Here is a 13675-nt window from a genome sequence, read left to right on the forward strand (position 1 = left end):
AGCCAAAAATACATTGAATGGGTCAAATTATCGATTTTTATGCGAAAAATCTTTAGGATGTTAATTAAATATCATGTTCCATAAAGATATTTTGTAAGTTTCCTACTATACATATATCAAAACTTAATTTTTGATTAGTAATATGCATTGCTAAGAACTTCATTTGAATTTCAAGGTGATTTTCTCAATAATTAGATTTTTTGCACCCTCAGATTCTAGATTTTCAAATAGTTGTATTTCAGCCAAATATTGTCCCATCATAACAAACCATACATCAATTATTCGGCTATCTTTGTGGTCCAGGGTCACATATAGTTACTCCACCAGACTTCAACTTTACAACTACACCTGCTACACTAGGAATCAAATAAAACCCATGAAGGTCACGTATCCTCAAAGCAAGAATAATAATACTGAATACCAGACTTTAAAACCCACAAATATGTGCCTTGCCGCCAAATACATACCATTCTAAAGCAGTCATAATGTTTTATCAGCGATTTGGCTTAAAATAGAAGTATTAAGTATCCAAAAAAACAGAAGGTTAGTGTTTTCCTGCGGATAGAATAAAAGCGTCTGCCAAACTCACCGCAGACCAAGGTTATTCACACAGACACGGTAGCTTTCTTACAAATATTGCACTTGGCTATATACATAGCCAAGAAATATTAATTTGCATGTTTTTGTATTCATTTGTTGTGATTAATTATTAGTAGAATGATTATTTGCCATAAAAAGAGCGTCTCCCTCTTGACTGAGATGTGAAATCTGTCTCTGACGCAATAACTGATGTTTCGATCAGTTCAATCAGATATCGCTGATTTAGTTGGAAAGAGCTGAGTATCTATTAAAAAGTTTGCCCACCTGAACACGTACGAGCCAAGATGACAGATGGGCAGAAATATCACAAATGTGTGGGGTTTCCTTTCTGAGAAACGTGGACAAAAATAACCGAAGAATTAGAATCGGGTTTCTGGCAGAAAGAACATTTACTTTGATTGAATCTAATTACTAAGGAGGAAATAGGCACAGCAGCTTGCCGAACATGTGTTTGTGTGACATCGACTGATTCAGAATCGCAGGGTTGAATGAATAAATTCCTCCAACCTTTTCTCCACCTCCCTCCATCTGTGTTCATGTTATCATTCTTTTCTCCGTCACCCCTCGCTTCATTCCCCCATTGATCCCATTGGTGCGTCGCAGTGACATGTTTTGCTTCTATTTCTTGGTAATTTGGTACAGTTCTATGGGGGTGGCTACAGGAATAGCTCCAGAGTTGTAGTGCAGCGTGTGTGGGAGCCTTTTCCAGAGTGGAAGCTCCTCAAGGAAGGTGCCTTTTTTTAAGTAGACTGCCAAGATGCATTTTTAGACCTGGCTGGAGAACACAATACTACTGAAATTGATGTCACAAGATGTATTTATAGAAATTTACATGAAGGGTTTAATAGATGTATGGAGCAATTGTGTCATCTCTTGCACGGTGTATCAGTCGGAGGGTCGTTTTCGCGCTTAGTTGTACTATAAATGAAGAGAGCGTTCGTTTGGGAGTCAGTGCTTACGAACAACAACAATATGGGTAAAATGTCAACTCTTTGGGTGTGAGTGCATCACACACTGACTAATGCGTCACTCAAACTGCATTTGACTGTTTGCCCCCACACTGACTACTTAGTTAAATGTGTTCACTTTTACGTCAACTCATTAAGGGCTGACGCATTAATGAAACTGGGGAGAAATTGTTCTGCACTTGATAGTTTTTCATGCATGTTTTTTCATGCAAGCCAGGGTATATGAGGAAAAGAGTAAAACGGCTATGTGATATCAAAGTAATAGGTTTCTCCTCACAGGCTAATTGCTAACCTACATCTTCTGTATTTATTAAATAACAACTACTGTAATTGCTCATAATTGCACTGGTAAAGGTGCGTTAATGCTGTATAATTATAGACTGAAGTGTCTTCAGTTCAGTGTAATGACAAAAGTACGGTGTTGCCTAAATTGCTCAATTATTTAGGCTATATGAATACGCCTAGTGGAACTTGATCTAGAAATTCTGGCTGTTCATGTTATAGCATTGCTGTCGTCGTATGTTCCGAACTATGGTATATTTCACATTTCTTTGTGCTCAGCGAAGCTTCAAATCTCTGAGGAATGAATCATCTGGCCTTAATGTCGATCTATTCATTAGTAAATAGACAGGCTTCTGTCTTAAAGAAACTAAAGCCAATATGCAGTTTGTGCTGCCCTTATCTAAACAAATGCTTCAAATTTCACCTCAGACCTAGTACAAATTGTGATTTGCTCAGCTGTCATCTCCTAAATTTATAACCGCTCAATAATGGCTAATTAAAATATGGGATTATGTGATCTTTCTCCATGTGTGCTGAAATCAGTGCAGGACGTTTACTACAGCTATACAGTATTTTGTTCCAAAACATTTCACTTAAAGAGGTAGTACACGCGGAAATGAAAATGCTGTTATTATTTACTCACCCTCATGTCTTTCCAATATGTATTTGGAAGAACTTTGGGAAGCAAAAAATAACCTGAACCCCCTTGACGTTACAATCTCTTATTTTATGTTACAGAAGAAAGTTGTTGTTTTTTTTCCCAAGTTTTGTATAATTTTTGTAGTAGAGCTACACTGGCTCCATTTTATGGAAGCCTGTTTCCATCACTGAATTTAAAAAAAGGTAATTGCGACTTTTTATCTTTTTTCTCTCGCAATTGCGAAGTTTAAATCTCACAATTCTGATATAAAGATTCAGATATAAACTCGCAATTCTGAGGAATGAAGTCAGAATTCCGCTATATATACTTGCAGTTGCGAGAAATAGACTCACAAATCTGAGAAATCTGTTGTTTTTTTTCCCTTAAAATTGGACTTTATAACACAATTGCGAGTTTATATCTCACAATTCTGACTTCTGACAACTGCGAGTTAAGTCAGAACTGTGAGATATAAACTCACAATTCTAAGAACATAATTCACAATTGCAAGTTTATATCTCACATTATTACACGGCTCTTTGGAATGCTTGATTCTGATTGGTCAGTTGAGATATTTGCAGGTTCGTTCTTTTCAAATAATCACCGCTCCAAAGTAATAACGCATAGCCGGTACTACTTGTATGTTTAAAATCCCTCCGTGCCAACAAAGATTACCGTTTGGCGCCATCTTGTGACAAACACTGGACAAACACAATTAACAATGGAAAATTTCGACATTAATCTATTTAAATTGTCTTACTAACGTACATAGTTTGAATGTTAGTCACGTGGTACTATATCGTTTCGCGGATGGATAAAAATGTTAATTTAAAACAAATATGCCAATAAAAGGTTTCAAATTCATATTCATGTCCAGTTTTTTTTCTTATGTGGCAAGTAGCCGTGTAATAAGCGGGATAATGTACAGGCAGCCGGTAGTTATCGCAGAAATAAGCCCCTTCAGTGTGATACAAGACCCTCCGCTTCGCGTCGGGTCCTGATCACACTGTCGGGGCTTATTTCTGCGATAACTACCGGCTGCCTGTACATTATCCCTTACATAGCAAGCTATTGTAATTTTGAGGGGGAAAATATTTTCTGAGAATTGCCAGTTTATATCTCACAATTCTGAGAACATATCATTTTTCCCCTCAAAACTGGACCTTATAACTCACACTTGCAAGTTATATCTCACAGTTCTGAAATGTGAGATATAAACTTGCAATTGCAAGTTTATAAGTCAGAATTGTGAGATATAACCTCTCAAATCAGATTTTTTTTTAGAATTGCGTGATATATACTTTCAATTGCGCAATTCTCACAATTCTGACTTTAAGGAATTGCGAGTTTATGTCTTGCAATTGTGATGACGTTTCCCAGAATTGTGAGCTTATATCTCGCAGTTCTGACTTTATTACATGCAATTCCAAGTTAAGTCAGAATTGTGAAATACAAACTCGCAATTCTGAGAACATATCATTTTTCCCCTTAAAATTGGACTTTATAACTCACAACTGCAAGTTTAGCTCGCAATTCTGACTTTTTAAGGAATTGGAGTTTTTGGTTTTGCAAATTCACCTGAATCAGTGAGATTCGGCTTTCTACACTCTGTTGTTGCAGTGGAGGCCTTATTCAATCTGATGCAAATGAAGACAGGGCTATGAAGGACAAATGTTCCGTCCTGTTTATCATGTTGCACTGTTGTGTAACCCACAGTCCGTTTTCATTTGTCAAATTACATATGGTGTTTACCCTGACTAGGGTGCATAGCTTATTGTCTGTTTTTCATTTCAGTAAAATCATGAACACATGGACTTCGGTTTCCTTTGAATTTATGGACAAGGCCCTGTTAGCCTCAGATCATAGAATTGGCCCTTTTATTAGGTTTGACTAGCAGGAATTTGATTTTGCTATTAGTTTATAAACTTATAAAACTATTCTCTATTGTGAATACGTGAAATTTCTGGTGCTGTTTACTCGCTTATGTTCCTCTCTTTTTCAATACAACACGGTGCTGTTTTCTTCTACATGCACAGAAACCAAAATGAAGTGCAGTTCTCAAATAACAAGCATGGATTTTTGCATCGAAACACAACGGAAATGCAAAAACAAACTCAAATCTGCAGTAATGAAGTAATACATTAACAAATGAGGATGTGTTTTACCTGTGGGTGATGTTTGTTATTATACTATGTCTTGCTAAGAATGTTTCTCAGATTTGATAGACAAACAAGCTCACATGTTTTATTTAAAGGAAATGGACTTTTACATGGTGTTTGGGTATAAATGTGTCTCAGCAGTGTGTGAACACAACCACCCTACAATGTTAAAAATCCATTCCCTCCTTTTTTTTTAATCCCCAAAAGACCTAAACAGTCTAAATTATCAAGCCGTTTTGATTTTCTGAGCATTGTTATGTGTCATTGCGATATATCTCACAATTTTGACTTTTTTTCAAAATTAGATATAAAGTCCAATATTGAGTGGGAAAAAAGACTGATATGTTCTCAGAATTACAATTTTTTTATCTCACAATGTTGACTTTTTTTCCCCACAACTGTGAGTTATATTGCATTTCTGACTTTTTTTTTAAGAACTTTTAGATAAAAACTCGCAATTCTGGCTTTTTTTCTCAGAATTCTGATATAAACTTCCAATTGTGAGAAATAAAGTCAGAATGAGCAAGTTTTTATCTCACAATTATGACTTTTTTTTCTCGCAATTCTGAGTTTATATCTCGCAATTATGACTTTTCTTGCAATTCAGATTTTTTTTTACTCAGAATTGTGAGTTATAAAGTCCACTTTAAAGGGGAAAAAGACTGATATGTTCTCAGAATTGTGATATTTTTATGTCTCAATTCTGACTTAAGTCACAATTAATATAAACTCACAATTCTGTTTTTTTTTCTTGCAAACGCGAGTTTGTATTGGCTTTTTTTCTCAGAATTGTGTGATATAAACTCGTTAAAAAAACACTTTTGTACGAGTTTGTATCTAGCAATTCTGACTTTTTTTCTCACAATTGTAAGTTTATATCTCGCAATTTTGACTTTTTTTTTTTCAAAAGTGGATATAAAGTCCAATATTGAGTGGGAAAAAAGACTAATATGTTCTCAGAATTACTTTTTTTTTTTTACTCACAATTCTGGCAATTCTCAGAATTCTGTGATATGAACTTGTAATTGCGAGAAATAAAATCAGAATCGCAAGATAAAAACTGGAAATTCAGACTTTTTTATCTCACAATTCTGACTTTTCTTGCAATTCAGATTTTATTTTTTTTTTTTACTGATTTACTGATGTGTTCTCAGAATTGTGTTGTCACAAATGTCACATTTCTGACTTAACTCATAATTAATATAAACACAATTCTGACTTTTTTCTTGCAAACGCGAGTTTGTATCTCGCAATTTTGACGTTTTTCCTCACAATTTCAAGTTTATATCTTGCAATTATGACATTTTTCCTCACAATTGTGAGGTATGAAGTCCAATTTTGAGGGGGAAAAAAACATGTTCTCAGAACTGCAATTTTTTTAACTCACAACTTTTTTTCCCCTCAGAATTCTGTGATATAAACTTGCAATTGAGAGAAATAAAGTCAGAATTGCAAGATAAAAAAAAGTTTATATCTCGCAATTATGACTTTTTCTTGCAATTATGTTTTTTTTTTACTCAGAATTGCGAGTTATGAAGTCCAATTTTGAAAGGGAAAAAGACTGATATGTTCTCAGAATTGTGATATTTTTTGTCACAATTCTGACTTAACTCACAATTAATATAAACTCGCAATTCTGACTTTTTTCTTGCAAACGCGAGTTTGTATCTTGTTTTTCCTCACAATTGTGAGATATAAAGTCCAATTTTAAGACTGGAATGTTCTCACAATTCTGACTTAACTCACAATATAAACTCACAATTCTGACTTTTTTTCTCGCAATTGGGAGTTTATATTGCATTTCTGACTTTTTTTCTAAGAACTGTGAGACATAAACTCGCAATTCTGTCTTTTTTTCTCAGAATTTCTTGCAGTTGCGAGAAATGACTTAAATCACAATTAATATAAACACATTAATATAATTTTTTTCTTGCAATTTTACTTTTTAATTTACAAGAAAATATCTGAGTTACTTTTATGCAGTTAATCCCATTTTAATAACCAATGTCCTTGCTGCTGACCTTTGTTGATCCAATTCAACCATACTAATAAGCAAAACTTACTTTAGATTAACATTTGTGCTTCATTTCAAGGAGTGTTGAGCTCTCTTTTCCTACAGTTCTACTGTAGATGTGAATTTACTTTCCCTTCAGCCTTAGGCTTATTCATTTTACTTTTTGGTGTAAAAGGGCTTTCATATTTGCTAAAAATCAAACTTTCTATAATAAAAACACAAGCAAGCCCTGTCCAGATTTAAAAAGTAACGCAAAGGTAATGTAACGCATTACTTTCCATAAAAAGTAAGTTACGTAATTAGTTTTTTTAGGGAGTAATGCAATATTGTAATGCATTGCTTTTAAAGGTAACTTTCCTCAACACTGGCTATCATCATAGTTGTGGTTTGGACTCTGACTGCTATTCTTTTTAAATTTAAAATGATTTTTAAAACTATACATTTATCATTATAGTTATCATCCCTGGTGTGGACGACCCGTAGGAGTAGTTCACTTTCAGAACAAAAAATTTGAGATAATGTACTCACCCCCTTGTCATCCAAGATATTCATGTCTTACTTTCTTCAGTCATAAGGAAATTATGTGTTTTGAGTAAAACATTTCAGGATTTCTCTATATATAATGGACTTCTATGGTGCCCCCGAGTTTGAACTTCCAAAATGCAGCTTTAAAGGGCTCTAAATGATCCCAGCCGAGGAAAGAAGGGTCTTATCTAGCGAAACGATCAGTTATTTCCGTAAAAAGAAAATGGACAATTTCTATACTTTTTTTAACCTCATATGCTCATCTTGTCTAGCTCGGCAAGACGAGCATTTGAGTTTAAAAAGTATATAAGTTGTAAATGTTTTTAGAAAATAACCAATCGTTTTGCTAGATAAGACCCTTCTTCCTCATTTAGAGCCCCTTGAAGCTGCATTTAAACTGCTTTTTGGAAGTTCATACTCAGGGGCACCATAGAAGTCCACTGTATGGAGAGAAATCCTGAAATGTTTTACTCAAAAAATATCATTTCTTTACGATTTAACAAAGAAAGACATAAACATCTTGGATGACAAGGGGGTTGAGTAAATTATCTGTTAATTTTTGTTCTGAAATTGAAACATGAACATTTTGTCGTCATATCCTTACCCTCAAGTTGTTCCAGACCTGTATAAGTTGCTTTCATCTGATGAACACAAAAGATATTTTGAAGAATGTTGGTCATTGACTTCCTTTTTTCCTCCTCTCTACTATAAAGTCAGTGGCTACCATCAACTGTACATTCTGTACAATACAGGTCTGGAACAACTTGAAGGTAAATAAATGATGACAGAATTTCATTTTGTGTGCTCCATTCCTTAAAGTCTGTTTTTCTCTCACAGTGCTGTGTTTAGTAACTATAAACTAATATCATTCCCTTTCAGTTATGTTAAAGCAAGTCCTAAATGACATCCAATATAACACGAGTTATAAGAAACACTTTTTGTATTTTATTTGGAGTCCCAAAGCCACCTCACACCCTTACCTCAATAGCAATAAACGCCAATCTCGCGAGTGTTTTTTTCATAAAACAAGGTTCATCTAGACTCGACCGTGGGTGAGCGGCGGGGGGGTGGAGGTGATGACGGAGAAGAAGAGTGGCACATGGGGGGTAGGGGGAGTCAGAAAGGGACAGTTTGTCTTCCACCTGACGTGTGCAGTGTGCACAGACAGCACTCCCGGACCCCCCTTCCTCCTGTCTCCATCATTGCCTCCCACCTGCTCTTTCAATCTCTCTTCCCTCACAACCTCCCCCATAAAAATAGGGCAACTGTTGCATAAGCATTGGAGGAGTAGGGGAGATGGATGCGAAGAGCAGGAGAGAGAATGTGGGGGTTGAGAGAAAGAATTGCTGGAGACTGATGGATATGCAGAGAGGAGGTAGAGAAAGAGTGCAATCGCTTTCTCTCTCTCTCTCTCTGATCCAGCGCTGTGCCTCTCTGTCTGGCATGTGGCCTGCTGAAAGTAGGCTACGTTTGACGCGCTTGAGGTTTACGCCGTCTGAGTCACACTACGCTGCTGAATACTAAACCCACTGATTGCATTTCAGTAATGCTTTAGCCCGCCGGATTGCACAGTCTTGCATGGAACAAAATGGCAATTCATGTTCTTCCACACAATAGAGTGCCAGTGATAGCTGGATTAGGACAGACAATTGCAGACGGTGAATTTAAACTATGGCGTGACGTTCTCAGCAGATTTGACTTTGAAAACTCAGTCCTGTTTGGTGTTTATTTCCTAAAACACATTCCTGCGGTCTGATTTTGATCAGAATGCGGAAAACGAGTTTAAAAATTTTCCAGCGTGTTGCCGGTTATCAAAGAAGGCACGCAGTTTCCTTTTCCCTCACAGTTTCCTCGACTGCTCAGAGACGGTTATCCTGACAGGAAGTTGTGAATGTAATGGAGAAGTGTAGCTGGTCACATAACTGCCCGTCACCAGTCTGCGGTCTAATATTGGGCAATGTAGTCATCAAAAATACTTGACTATTTAGGTCAGGATCACCCAGACCACGCTGCTACCTTTGGGATGTTTATGAGGAACCATACATTACATAATAACTAAAGAGCTATTTCTTCTTAGCAATCTAAACAACCGTTGTTCTTCATTGAATGAATATATAAAACTAAGAACAGTATTTCAAATATTAGATCTCGAGTTCCTCCGTTTTACAAAACAGACTTACGGTAAAGCCGCAAGTTGAATTCCAGTTTCTCTAAACAAGTTATCAGAAAAAAGAACGCAGAAGCAGACCAGCCAATCGCAAGGCTCTGTTTCGAGAAAAATGTGAATTCCACAGCTTCTCTCTCACATTCTTTCAGGGCAGACAGACATACTCGCGTGGCGAACCCCGGCCGATGAGAGCGCAAGGGGAGGTAGAGCAATGACCTCATGCTGTCTGCCCCTCCAGATGTTTCCAGACACGACTGAGAGTTTCCCCATTTATGAGACAGAAGAAAAAGAGTGTAGAAGTCTTGTTTCTTGATGAACAAAGCTAAGAGAAATTACAGATATCCAAAAGAATCAAACTGTAATGTAGGTAATCACGGCCATGTCGAACCCATACGAGTTACATAAAATATAACTTGTAATAAGTTACATAAAACTTAGCCAAAACTATTTGCTCTGGAACAAGTAATAGATTAATGAGACCAAAGATTGCTTGTTGGATTTACCCAAAACAAATTATGGCTTAAGTTTAACCACTATAGAGACAAATTCCAGACGATCTGGTCGAGGTAAGGCTGCTCTCGGCAGGTTCATGAGCACTGATCGGCTGCTGAAAACGTCAAAACGTCTAAACAACTACATTCTTGCCTAAGAAACTCTTAAATGTACAGTCGTGGCCAAAAGTTTTGAGAATTACATAAATATTGGAAATTGGAAAAGTTGCTGCTTAAGTTTTTATAATAGCAATTTGCATATCCTCCAGAATGTTATGAAGAGTGATCAGATGAATTGCATAGTCCTTCTTTGCCATGAAAATTAACTTAATCCCGAGAAAATCTTTCCACTGCATTTCATTGCTGTCCATTAAAGGACCTGCTGAGATCATTTTAGTAATCGTCTTGTTAACTCAGGTGAGAATGTTGACGAGCACAAGGCTGGAGATCATTATGTCAGGCTGATTGGGTTAGAATGGCAGACTTGACATGTTAAAAGGAGGGTGATGCTTGAAATCACTGTTCTTCCATTGTTAACCATGGTGACCTGCAAAGAAACGCGTGCAGCCATCATTGCGTTGCATAAAAATGGCTTCACAGGCAAGGATATTGTGGCTACTAAGATTGCACCTAAATCAACAATTTATAGGATCATCAAGAACTTCAAGGAAAGAGGTTCAATTCTTGTTAAGAAGGCTTCAGGGCGTCCAAGAAAGTCCAGCAAGCGCCAGGATCGTCTCCTAAAGAGGATTCAGCTGCGGGATCGGAGTGCCACCAGTGCAGAGCTTGCTCAGGAATGGCAGCAGGCAGGTGTGAGCGCATCTGCACGCACAGTGAGGCCAAGACTTTTGGAAGATGGCCTGGTGTCAAGAAGGGCAGCAAAGAAGCCACTTCTCTCCAAAAAAAACATCAGGGACAGATTGATCTTCTGCAAAAAGTATGGCGAATGGACTGCTGAGGACTGGGGCAAAGTCATATTTTCCGATGAAGCCTCTTTCCGATTGTTTGGGGCATCTGGAAAAAGGCTTGTCCAGAGAAGAAAAGGTGAGCGCTACCATCAGTCCTGTGTCATGCCAACAGTAAAGCATCCTGAGACCATTCATGTGTGGGGTTGCTTCTCATCCAAGGGAGTGGGCTCACTCACAATTTTGCCCAAAAACACAGCCATGAATAAAGAATGGTACCAAAACACCCTCCAACAGCAACTTCTTCCAACAATCCAACAACAGTTTGGTGAAGAACAATGCATTTTCCAGCATGATGGAGCACCATGCCATAAGGCAAAAGTGATAACTAAGTGGCTCGGGAACCAAAACGTTGAAATTTTGGGTCCATGGCCTGGAAACTCCCCAGATCTTATGCTGCCTTCATGTGCTATCGTAATTATGGTAAATACCAAAATCCGACATCTAAATTGCACATGAACACCCACTCACGTTGTAATTTCCACTGGAAAGCTCGAAATTTATGATACACGAGTTGCCGAGATGGGATAAACTTTCACCTTTCAACATGGCGGACAGCAACGAAACTATATTGAATGATAAGCATTGTATGATGTTAAAAGTTCTCTGCTGTTTAGTTGATTAGTTTGTAGCCCCCATAATGCTGGGGCATAAAGGATTTTAATAACGTCGCTATTTAAACGTAGTGTTGTCTTTAAAAATACCGTTAAGAGAAAATGCTAGCTTGTCGTGGCTCGCCTCCAGTAGGGTGCTGTGCGGTACAGTGTTCTGAAGGAGGCAATTTTCTAATGTTATTTTATTTGGTCTGTTTTACCAAAGTAGCATGTGAGGACAAATTGCGAGTCCGCCATGTTTCTCTTCACTACGACAACAAAAGCACCTGAACACGACACACTGGTAATTTCCACTTCACAAGTGGAAAGCATCATCTTTCCCATATCACATGAAGGCAGCATTAATCCCATTGAGAATTTGTGGTCAATCCTCAAGAGGCGGGTGGACAAACAAAAACCCAGTAATTCTGACAAACTCCAAGAAGTGATTATGAAAGAATGGGTTGCTATCAGTCAGGATTTGGCCCAGAAGTTGATTGAGAGCATGCCCAGTCGAAGTGCAGAGGTCCTGAAAAAGAAGGGCCAGCACTGCAAATACTGACTCTTTGCATAAATGTCTTGTAATTGTCGATAAAAGCCTTTGAAACGTATGAAGTGCTTGTAATTATATTTCAGTACATCACAGAAACAACTGAAACAAAAAAGCAGTCTCTAAAAGCAGTTGAGCAGCAAACTTTGTGAAAACTAATATTTGTGTCATTCTCAAAACTTTTGGCCACGACTGTACATTCCGTGAAACAAAAACTGTATTATTTATAAAATTATAGAGGATTACTGCAAGCAAAGTGATACAAACAGTGAAACGGTTGGAGTTCTGATATCACTTGGATATTGCACTCCTCTCAGCTAATCAGATTTGAGGACAAAAAGAACTGTTGTATAAATATATACACTACCAGTCAAAAGTTTTTGAACAGTAAGTTTTTTAATGTTTTTTTAAAGAAGTCTTTTCTACTTACCAAGCCTGCATTTGTTTGATCCAAAGTACAGCAAAAACAGTACAATTTTGAAATATTTTTACTATTAAAAAGACCCTTTTTTATTTGAATATATTTTAAAATTTAATTTATTACCATAGTTTCATAGCTCAATTTTAGCATCGTTACTTTAATCAAATGATCCTTCAGAAATCATTCTAATATTTTGCCATTTTGCTAGATTTGCTGCTCAAAAAATGTTGAAAACAGTTGAGTAGAATTTTTTTCAGGTTTCTTTGACGAATAGAAAGTTCAGAAGAACAGCATTTATCTGAAATAGAAATCTTTTGTAACATTGACTTTTGACCAATTTAAAGCATCCTTGCTACATATAATTATTAATTTCTATATTTTCCTTTCCCCCCAAAATTATACTGACTTCAAGCTTTTGAATGGTATAGTGTATAATATTACAAAAGCTTTTTATTTCAGAAAAATGCTGATTTTTGGATATTTCTATTTATCACAGAATCCTGAAAAAAATGTACTCAACTGTTTTAAATATTGATAATAACAATAAATGTTTCTTGAACAGCAAATAAGCATATTAGATTTCTGAAGGAAAACTGCTGAAAATATAACTGTAATCACAGGTATAAATTACATTTTAAAATATATTTAAATAGAAAATAGTCATTTTAAATTGTAAAAATATTTCTAAATTTGACTGTTTTTGCTGTGCTTTGGAATGAATAAATGCAGGCTTAGTGAGCAGAAAAAAACATGACAAATCTTCCTGTTCAAAAACTTTTGACTGGTAGTGTATATATAGAAAAACTTTTTATCAAGTAGGCTATGTATGAAGTAAATTTAATTATTATATATTTTTAAAGGAATATATATTTTTCTAGTCATCCCAAGTTCTAAAATATCGAGTAGAAACTGTGAGTAAAGAATATTTTTAAAAATCCTGACCCAGAAAAGTCATATAAACTCATTGGTTAAAACAAGAAAGGTTGAGAACCGCTGCTCAAAAACCATCTCACAGACCACCGAAGACCACATAAAACCTGTGGACTGGTTTAAAAAGTTGTTGTTTTTTCAGGAGGGTAATTTACTCAGATTTACATATTCATTAGCATTGTACTCATTTAATGCTTTTTAAAGCAAGTATTGTTTTTTTTCCAGGAAACTTAACAACATGTCCGCCGGGTAGCAAAAGTCTGTATAAACAAACCCGCATGTTAATGGAGGTTACAGCAGCAGACAGTCACTTTCAGTTCAACTGCAGATGTTCCGGCTCTTTGCGATTCCGTATGTCTGTGCAAACACG

The sequence above is a fragment of the Garra rufa genome, chromosome 11 (assembly GCF_049309525.1).
Source record: "Garra rufa chromosome 11, GarRuf1.0, whole genome shotgun sequence".
Lineage (NCBI taxonomy): Eukaryota > Metazoa > Chordata > Actinopteri > Cypriniformes > Cyprinidae > Garra > Garra rufa.